The sequence below is a fragment of the Myotis brandtii genome, unplaced genomic scaffold, assembly GCF_000412655.1.
Source record: "Myotis brandtii unplaced genomic scaffold, ASM41265v1 scaffold63, whole genome shotgun sequence".
In the NCBI taxonomy this organism is placed as follows: domain Eukaryota; kingdom Metazoa; phylum Chordata; class Mammalia; order Chiroptera; family Vespertilionidae; genus Myotis; species Myotis brandtii.
In genome coordinates, this window is record NW_005370411.1 from 242390 (window position 1) to 252765 (window position 10376).

At 42.8% G+C, this 10376-nt stretch overlaps 1 pseudogene; it reads left to right on the forward strand.

The window, feature by feature from the left end:
• Nucleotides 1-270: 270 nt before the first annotated feature.
• LOC102263367 lies at nt 271-1727 on the forward strand (annotated as a pseudogene).
• Nucleotides 1728-10376: the final 8649 nt, after the last annotated feature.

The window sequence follows — 10376 nt, forward strand, 5'->3', positions numbered from 1 at the left end:
GGGTGGGGGGGCGGGAGGCCTTGTGGAGACCTGAGGAAGCACCATGTGAATGAAGAGGCCCACTGGTGGCTCCAGCGGGAAGGTGGAAACACTGCCCTCCTGTCAAGAGAGATAGGAGGTCCTCTTTCACCCAATTCCCACCTTCACAGTCAGTATCAAAAAACAATGTTTTTATCCAATCAACCTTCTGCGAGCCATCTGCAGGCAATTTTGACTCAGAACCAGGGAAAAGGATCAGTAGGTTCCCCTTAAGGCCGCCAACACTGATCCATGGCCAGGCACCCAAAGCAGGTCTGCAAGCCAGAAGCCAAAGAACCGCAGCGAAGAGGGCTTGCGGGGCAGGGTTACAGCCCCACAGAAAAGGCCCTCTCAGGGCCTCCCAGCAGCAGCACTGGTGGGCTCAGCATCCAGCCGCTGCAAGGACCACCCCGGCCGGGGCTCCCGGCCCCCCCAAACGGAGACCAAGAGACCAGGTGCCAGCACCTGAAGAGGGAGATCCCCAGAAATGAGTCTAGCAATACTTCTGAGGAGGACAACTGGGAGAAAAAGAGCAAGTTGCACAGCAAGAGTCTGTGTTTGGGCAGAACTTGAAGGACGAAGTTAATAAATAACAACACTGAAGCAGCCCACAGGGAAAATGCCGAACACCCCAGTTCAGAAACCGAACCGCGACCAGCTGTTTCCTCTCAGCTCCAGTTTAGAAAACTCGACCAATAGAGCTGAGGCCACCTGCAACGCATTTGTATTTGGCCAGAAGGTGAGTGAGCACATTGGCCCCAGTTAAATGAGGTCACTTCGGATACCACCAGAGAAAACTCGGGTGCGAGTCAGGGACTCAGTGCCACTTCCAGGAGGCCCCCTGAGAAGGAGTCCTGGACGAATCAGCAGCTGCCTACACCAAGGCAACGTAAAACAAGTGTTGCTGGAAAAAGTGGAAATGATCACCAGGAGGAGACTGAGAGCAACACATTACAAATCCAATGTAAGCTGTTTGTCTTTGGCCAAGGACTGCTCAGACCCAACGACATGGCATCAACAGATGCCTGGACATTACAGTTCCAACTAGTGAGGCGAACCTGCGGCTGATCATCAACACCAAGCTATGGGCCCAGATGCAGATTGACAAGGCCAGTGAGAAGAGCATTTGCTTCATGGCCATGCATAGGGAGGACCAGGGTGTGGACTTTCTGATTTCAGCCAGCTCCATAGACGCAGGCCGGCTATGTATGTGGCCCAGTGCAGCCAGAACACCTGCCCCAAGCCTGGTACAGCCCCATTCAATGGGGATGACAGTGACCACGATGACGTTGGCTCCGAAGGGGGACATAGGAGGCTGCACTGACTATGAAGGGGACAGGCAGACAGAAGGCCAGGAGCACATAGCGCTGGGAGCTGGCTGCCCTGGAGCCTGCTGCTTTGTCATATGTCCACCCATCTGCCCGCCCCTCACTGGCAGGGTGGAGGAGAGAGCTTGGGGAACCACACGCCCCGTTGGGTTGGCCAGTCTGAATACGCACTGTCCATTCAGAAGCCGACTGGGGATCTTTGAATTGAAATGGCACATTCAGATGTCACAGCTTCTCACTGGAACTGGCACGCCCGGTTTCTTCACCCCTCTCATGCTGCTAGGAGCCTGCTGCTTTGTCATCTGTCCACCCATCTGCCCGCCCCTCACTGGCAGCGTGCTGCACTGCCCACTCAGAGCCGACTGGAGATCTTTGAATTGAAATGGCACATTAAGACGTCACAGCTTCTCACTGGGACTGGCACGCCCGGTTTCTTCACCCCTCTCATGCTGCTGGCAGCCCGTGGGTTCCTCCATCTGCCCAGGCTACCAGGTCTGTCCCCTTGAGCTTAAACACTGGGCCTGCTGGATGTCCTGCTACTACCTTTATCTCCCATTTCCCACGGTCTGATTCAGGGTATATATTTTTAGATTGCCCTCCCCCCAAAAAAAGTTTGGTTTTGGTTCTTTAGATTAAGGCGCCCCTGTGCCCTCATTCTTCCTATGGTCACAGCTTGTGTGCTGGGGCCTTAATGGTGAGCTAGGGTGCTCTGAGGACTGCTGGAGGGCAGCCCCCACTTGTTATCTACCCCAGGTTCCTTCAGGCTATCATGGGTGTTGAGGGGTAGGCCTGATGCCTGGAGAGACTTATCTAGAAAAGGGCCACTGGATCTATGAAGGTTCCCATTCCCTAACCCTCCTCTTTGTCCCTTTCACGTAGGTCACTTGCCCCCAAGACCATCCAGGGTCAGGGGCCTCCACAATAGACAGAGGGGGTCCCTAGCACGGCCTTTGAAGAGGGCAGAAAACTGGTTTCAGACACTTGTCCCTTTCACGTAGGTCACGCATCATCAGGCACCAGGGCACACATGTTTCCTGCTGTTGGCATTCTTTGCTCAGCCCTGGATGTCACTTGCCCCCAAGACCATCCAGGGTCAGGGGCCTCCACAATAGACAGAGGGGGTCCCTAGCACGGCCTTTGAAGAGGGAAGAAAACTGGTTTCAGACAACAGGCCACCACACCAACACTGGCAACATTCACTGGAGCAGGCGTCATGCCCACCCCACCCCAGAGTATGGCCAAGAGCCTAGCTGGGCACTACATGCCTATAAAGAAGGTCCCTGAGCACAGGGCTCTGTTATTTCAGAAGAATTTCCCCAGCCCCACCTACCCTCATAGGCAGGGAGATAGCCTGGTCTCCAAAGCTGTACACCCCACACCTTGGGTGGACCATATGCAGCCCACACTTGAGCCATTGGAACATAACCCACCTCACCCCCAGCAGATCTAGTCACACTTCTCTGCTTTACATTTTAGCCAACTAGTGGCAAGTAAAACCAGATAATGCCTGTTTGTTTTGGAGTGTTTGTGTAAGATTGTCTAATGAAATGTATTTGGAAACTATATTAAAACTTTTAACTAAAAAATAAATAAAATATGGATTTAATCACTTCTTGTCTTTCCAGATGAGTAATCACAGTAAAGGTTGGCAAATATTCCTAGCCCCACACAGGCAAAAACATTTTGCAAATGGTGTCAATTGGCACATCACATTATTAGATGTTGGGTTAATAAGAGACAGTGTTCAAAATATTGTTGATTCTACAAAAATGTCTGGGGTAGATATTGACCTTCACAATAGCAATATATGGTGATAATATTACGTAGTATCAGGGGTGGCATCCATCACTGCATTTATATTAACATTTTTATTTATTATGTATATAGTTATATAATTATATTTATATGTATATTTATATGCATTATATTATATAATGTATTTGATTAATATATTTTGTGGTCAAGTTATGTAGTGAGTGTAATTTTTCCAATGTTATATAGAGGGCAGAAATTTTATTCTTTGCTATATTTCTAATGCCAGAATAATACTTGCAACATAATAGATGCACAATAAGTATTTCTTGACTGTCAGTTATGTAACAGCAGGATTAGGACTATATTATCATATTTTTCTTATCCTCTACCTGACAAAGATATATATTCAGAGAATGCATTAATGAAGAGTAATGTCAGAATTAATGTCTTTAATTTGATGCTGCTTATTTTATTAGTCTATATATAATTATCATGTCTCTAGTTGCCATACGGGCTACAAACATGAAAGAAAATACACCATTTTGTGGAGAGATTAAAATTTTATCATATCAATATTTCTTGATAATGAGAGTTAAGTGTTTTCTTCAAAGAAGGACATTTGCATAATATTGCAATGCATTTAATAAAAAACTGAAACACAAAGACAAGCGTTATTCAAGCATCTATCAATCTTCTGATCAAATCAAAGGTGTTAATATGCCTATTATGTCTTGTACACCTTACTTATACTTTTATAGAAGACAAAGCAAGCTTTGTTATTATTAGAACCTTTTTTGATTTAAATTTATTTTGCATAATTATAATAGGTGATAATGTTTTTAAAAATAATAATACAAAATTTTAAAAAATATATTTGTGTCTAAAATAGTTGATGTGGTCAAAACTAAACAGTCTGACATGAAATACTTGTACATAGTTAAATTGTAAAGGTGATATGAAAAAGACTAACATTTTGAAAATACCAATTAAAGTCCAAGGATATAAACTTGGTTCATTATTTGTCATGAAGCATAATGGCATCAAGACTAGAGGTTGGCCTAACATTAGGATCAAGATCTTCTTCTTAATGGTGTATGAAGAACACAAAGAGATTAGATTGTCTTAGAAGGAATTTCTAATTCCCTTTGCTCAATCTCTGCAGCTCACAGTGCTTGCCCAAATAATAAACTTATTTTCTTCACCTTTTTTAAGATTTTTTTATCCCTTTGCTATCTCTGCAGCTCACAGTGCTTGCCCAAATAATAAACTTATTTTCTTCACCTTTTTTAAGATTTTTTTATCTTGAGTGCTGGCCCAGCCTGACCTATAAGTCTGGCCACTTGATTGTCAACTGGTTCCCATCCATTTTGAGTTCTGACTATAGCACTAATAGTCAAGCTTTACCATAATTTTTCTACATCTTTGTACTATCTTGAATTAATTTTCACCAAGGCTACTACAGGTCCTGTTTCTAAATACTTCATTCTCCCCGGTAGAATTTTTTATCCTATATCTATAAAGTTGCAACCCAGCGCGACATATAACTGTTTTGTTATATAATTTTACACAGAAATGGGTTTACCCTGACAATAATGGAGTAAAAGTATCACTCCAAGTGAGGAGACAGAGGGAAGCTAGGTAGACAGGGACTGGGACCATGGGAGGGGGAATAAAACTGGGGAACCCAACTAGGTGGAGTTACTAAGGCACCCCAACTGGGTGGGGAAGTAAGGGAACATGCAGGAGACAAACTTTAAAATGTATGAATGTTTCCAAGATTGGCAGCCTGCAGATAACCAATCACAAGACACTGAGGCATATAACCAATCCCAAAAATGTTATTAAGGCAGAATTTTTTTAAAAGACCAATTAGGAGCTAGCAAGGCTGTATCCACCCCCTCAATTAAAAGATGCACACATCCTCTCCCCCTCCCCCTTCTCCCCACACACAATGGGCTCCTGACATTCCTGTGCAGGGGAGCACATGCCTGCACTCACATGGCTTCTGGCCATGTGGTACTCTACACGTGGACTAATAGACTAATTAGCATGGATGCTCTCAATAAACCAATTCTACTAATGCGTTTTGTCCACAACTTTGTTCTTTGATTTGGTGAGAAAACGAACTTGGACTCAATACCCCACATTTTGGTTTCACAGTATAAATATTACTGGTAAAGGCAACTTTCAAAGCCATGTGAATTTATTATTTTCCATAATTTAATTTTGTATTCTTTTTCCAAAAGAGAGCTGGCAAAATTATATAGGCCTCAGGCCCTATAAAATGTGAGTTGATGTCAGTTTCAACTATAACAATAAGAATAATTCAGGCATATTAGGAAAATAGTGAAACAGTGAAGAAATGATGGGTACAATAATAGCTTGAGGATGAAACTACCTACTCTCTCCCAAAGCTTATTTTCTAAATTAACGTGATGTTAGTATTCTATTCCTTCCATTTAGCATAACTTTACTATTCCAGAAGACTCTTACCCAAGTATATAAATGTGTTGGTTATTAGAGGAACTTCATGAAAAACTCATCAACCTTTCAATATAAAGAATTAACAGATCATGATTTTAGTATTCTATTCCTTCCATTAGCATAACTTTACTATTCCATAAGACTCTTACCCAAGTATATAAATGTATTGCTTATTAGAGGAACTTCATGAAAAACTCATCAACCTTTCAATATAAAGAATTAACAGATCATATCCTATGAGTCTTTGAATTCTTAGCCCCCAAATCCTTGCTCTACTATTTCTACCAATCTTAGAGTGTTAAGTCCTGATTCTTACCTGTGAGAATAAACAAGTCATCTTTTCTGTCAAAGAGCAGTTTAGGCAGCCACCAGTTTCGACTGCGTGACTTGGCAGCCATCATTTTGGCCACATGACTTGCAGCTCCCCTGGGGGCTGCCATCTTGAAATGGCAAAGGCCAAACCCTCCCTTTGAATTAGCCAATCAAGAAAGAATGTGCACCCGACTCCAATCAAGAGTGAGGGACAGGTCACGTGCTTCAGGATTAAAAAGCTGAGCCAACCACCTGCTCAGTGTCGTGTGCTCCCAGACCATGTGCTTGCTCACCCTCCTGCAAGAGTAAAGATATTTGCCTTGCTGCTGGCTCCCTGAATTTGGGGGCTCGCCTTATTTCTTACTATTTGGGGGTGCGTCCAGGATCCCGTTTGTCATCACAGGGGGAAATTGGACCCCTCTCCTGAGGAGGTGTGCCCTGCTGCCAAGTTCCGGCGGCCTCAGTGAAGAGGGACAGCCATCACCTCTGGGCTAACTACGAGCTCGGGATCGAGAGTCAGCTAGCAACGCAGGAAGATCACAAGCAAGACCTGCGGCAATCAGGTAACCTCATCCATGAGCCAAGGTGGGAAATGAACTGAGTACTACTTTGGTGATTGGGTGTCCTCAGAAGTCGGGCATATGTGACTGGGATGTGTCTTGGACATAAAGCGAGTGCAGAGTTCTGATCTGTGGTTCCGTTCTCCCGTGAGGGAAGTGTCCAGAGAGGGATGAAGCAGATCTCGGGGAGTACAAGAAACCTCCACTATGGGGTGTTGAGTACATAGTCACCAAGGACCTGCTGAGAATGGGAAACAGAAATTCTAGGCCCAGAGAATACATTCCCCTGAAATAGTCCATTGCGAGAATCCTGACATTCTCAGGAGAGGCAGTTCCCAAACCAGGGACAGAAGACATTGCTCTGGTGTGTTTTTTAACGCAGGGCAATTTTTAGTGTGTTGTGCACGCCTGAGTGTTTCTGTTGATGTTTTATGTCTCTTTGTTGCTTGTTTAATTAGTTTAAAGATGGGGTAATTCCCATTTTGGGAAAGCCCAGTTATGTGTGGTGAGGTTGAACACATGACAGAGTCTGCAGGAAAGTCCAGCAGCTGCCAAGAATTTTTAATCTTGGGGACTCTCCCTGCTCTCCTTCTCATGGCGTTAGCCAGTAGAAACTCTTAGCTACTGAGATTTCTGTCTCTGTATCTGTAATGTAATGTTGGATTTCTATCTTTTAGGGACTTTAGTTTGCTCTTCCCTGGTTTATGAGTATTAGGAAGTAAGCTATACAGGCTGGTTTAGGCAACAGGTTAATGCTTCCATGATCATGGGCAGTTGGTGAATGAGGATGGACCGCATTCCAACGGTGACTCCCAGGTCCCAGGGGGCATACGATCCCAGCCAGGTTGGAATGTCCTTTCTTTGAACAGAAAGGGCAATCATGGTTAACAGCATAATTAATATTTCCCATAACCATAACTAGTCTCCAATGTTCTGTTTTTGCCCATAACACTGGGAGGAACAGATCTGTAGAAGTACCCTCTAGCACTGAAGCAGGGGCACTCCTGTTTTTATAAAGAAAGATAAAATAGTACTCTCACATTGAGTTATTCCTTTTACAAAATTGGTCAAGAAAATGCTTTAAGTAATAATTGGCTTTAAAATCTCAAAGTTGTTAAGATATAATAAATAGATGTAACAAGAATGTGGTTGGATTAATTACATTTACTATAACCAGAAAAGGCTTGTTAACTATATTCAAGATGCAGCTAAAGGGATGGCTAAACAGCTAGCTACCAGCAGCAGGATGACCTGGGAGAACAGGTTGGCCTTGGATACGATTCTGGTGGGAAAAGGAGGAGTTTGTGTAATGTTGGGGGTCAGTGCTGTACGTTCATCCCTGACAACACAGCCACATGGACCATCACTGAGGCCCCACAGGGACTAACAACTCTAGCTGATGAGTGAGTGAGAACCCAGGAACTGAGGGTCCTTTCTCCCATTCACTAGAACAATGGTTTGAAAGTGGAAGGAAGTGATAGTGTCCATATCCACCCCTTTGATTAGAAGTTACAGTGAGGGGATGTTACATGTATCATCCAAAGGCTAATTGAAACTGTGTTGACCAAACAGCAAAATAGTCTTCTCCTAGACACTGCAGTACATGAAAGCTGGTTAATGTTAGCCGAGTTTGAAGAAAAGAGTTTAAATAAAGAAAATGGGGCCCTAACCAGTTTGGCTCAGTGGATAGAGCATCGGCCTGTGGACCGAAGGGTCCCAGGTTCGATTCCAGTCAAGGGCATGTACCTTGGTTGTGGGCACATCCAATGTTTCTAACTCTCTATCCCTCTCCCTTCTTCTCTGTAAAAAATCAATAAAATGTATTTTTTTTTAAAGGAAAAGAAATGGGGGAATTGTGAGAATAAACAAGTCAACTTTTCCATCAAAGAGCAGCTTAGGCTGCCATTTTGGACTGCATGACTTGGCAGCCACCATTTTAGCCACATGACTTGCAGCTCCCCTGGGGGCTGCCATCTTAAAATGGCAAAGGCCAACCGTCCCTTCAAATTAGTCAATCAAGAAAGACTATGCACCTGAGCTCCAATCAAGAGTGAGGGACAGGTCATGTGCGTCAGGATTAAAAAGCCAAGCAGATTGCCTGCTCAGTGTTGTGTTCTGCCAGAGCATGTGCTGCACACCCTCCTTCAGGAGTAAAGATATTTGCCTTGCTGCCTGGCTCCCGAGTATGCTTCGTATTCTACCAGGACCCTGAATTTTGGGGCTCACCTTATTTTTTACATTACCCAAGCTTAATCAATCCTCCTTAATCCTCCAAATTAAAATACCCCCATTAAATCAAGTTGCAAATCTATATATATAAAAGGCTGATATGCAAAATGTCTCCTCAGGAGTTCGACGAGGAGACCGGGAGTTTGATCACTCACTATGACATGCGCTGACCACCAGGGGGCGGCGCAGAACATGGCAGGTGACCAGCAATGGCGGTGGGGCACTTAGGGAGCGAGGGAAGGAGGAGGCAGGGAGGCGGGGAGGCAGGGAGGCAGGGAACCTGATCGGCTCTAATCGCCGGCCAGGCCTAGGGACTCTACCCGTGCCCAAATTTTGTGCACTGGGCCTCTAGTAATGAATAAAATTTAATGTTGCTACTCCTCCCCCATGAGACATTTGCAAAGCTCAGGTTGAGATGGTCTTCTCCCTTACCATGGTAAGCGATAACTCAAATCTGTCTTATGGATATATTATGTTGGTGATATTTGGGGAGCCAGAACACAACAGCTTATAAGCCCTTTTATGTATGCATATACATGAAAAGAATCATTTTAACTGCAAACATTTCTAAATTATACAAAATCCTTTAGTTAAGAGGATTTAATTTGCTAAAATATGAACAGATTAGTCCAACCTGGCGATATCCAATGTTACCTTCATTAATTTTTCAACATCCTTTGGATGTTGGATATAAACCAGAATTTTAATATTTAAACACAGAATCTGATTTTTCTATATTTTTTCCAATTTATTCTGAAAGTATGTAATTATTTATGTAAAAGTCAAAGCTTTTAAAAAATAACATCTGGTTATTTTTTATAGAAAATAAATGGGAGCAGAGTGAACTTTTGGAATTGATTAAATGTTGCTATCTGCAGGAATTTTTTTTCTTTCATCTAATTTCAAGTAAGAGTCTTAAACAACTGAGTTTTAATTTCAGAGACAGGGGAAATATAAGGTCAAGTAAAGAGTGCTCTGGTCCCCATTTTCTTTATTCAATTTAGTACCTAAATATGTGTGATTCCCTCCTATTTTCTCTATCAACTACTATATTATATCAAAAAGCAGAAGGGGCAGTGGTTTGAGTCCATATAAAGGAAAGAGGAGACAACGTGACAACATGACAAAAATAATGATTAACTCTTTGAAAATGTTCACTCATCTTCATTGCCTCAGAGACAGAGGAAACCTTTCACATTTTTCATTCTGTAGCCACACTATCCTGCTTCTTTCTCTTTCCACTCCTATTTGTCCTGATATTTATTTAAACCAATTTCATTTTTGTAACAATATGTGTGATAATAACATGAGGAAGTAAGAAAGAGGTTGAATAAAAATCGAGGACCCACACTCTAAAAATAGGGACACTGCATTTTTCTGTGATGCCTGTGACATTAATATTCTTGGTAATAGCTCATATTTGTGGTATTTGCTTTCAAGATTGGATATGATATATTGCTAGAGAGATGAGAAGAAAATAAAGACAAAAAGTATGGGTTAATTTGTCAGGAGAAAATGAGGGTTGTGAAGAACCACAGGTCAGGTCAAGAAATACATCCTGAATCTTTTATCAGGAACTCTTTACAATTTAACCATTTGCTTTTGACCTTTCCTGAAAAAAGAAATGTAATCTTTGTTTTAAAAACTTTTGATATTAAAAATTCAAACAAAAACAAAAACAAGCTTGCAG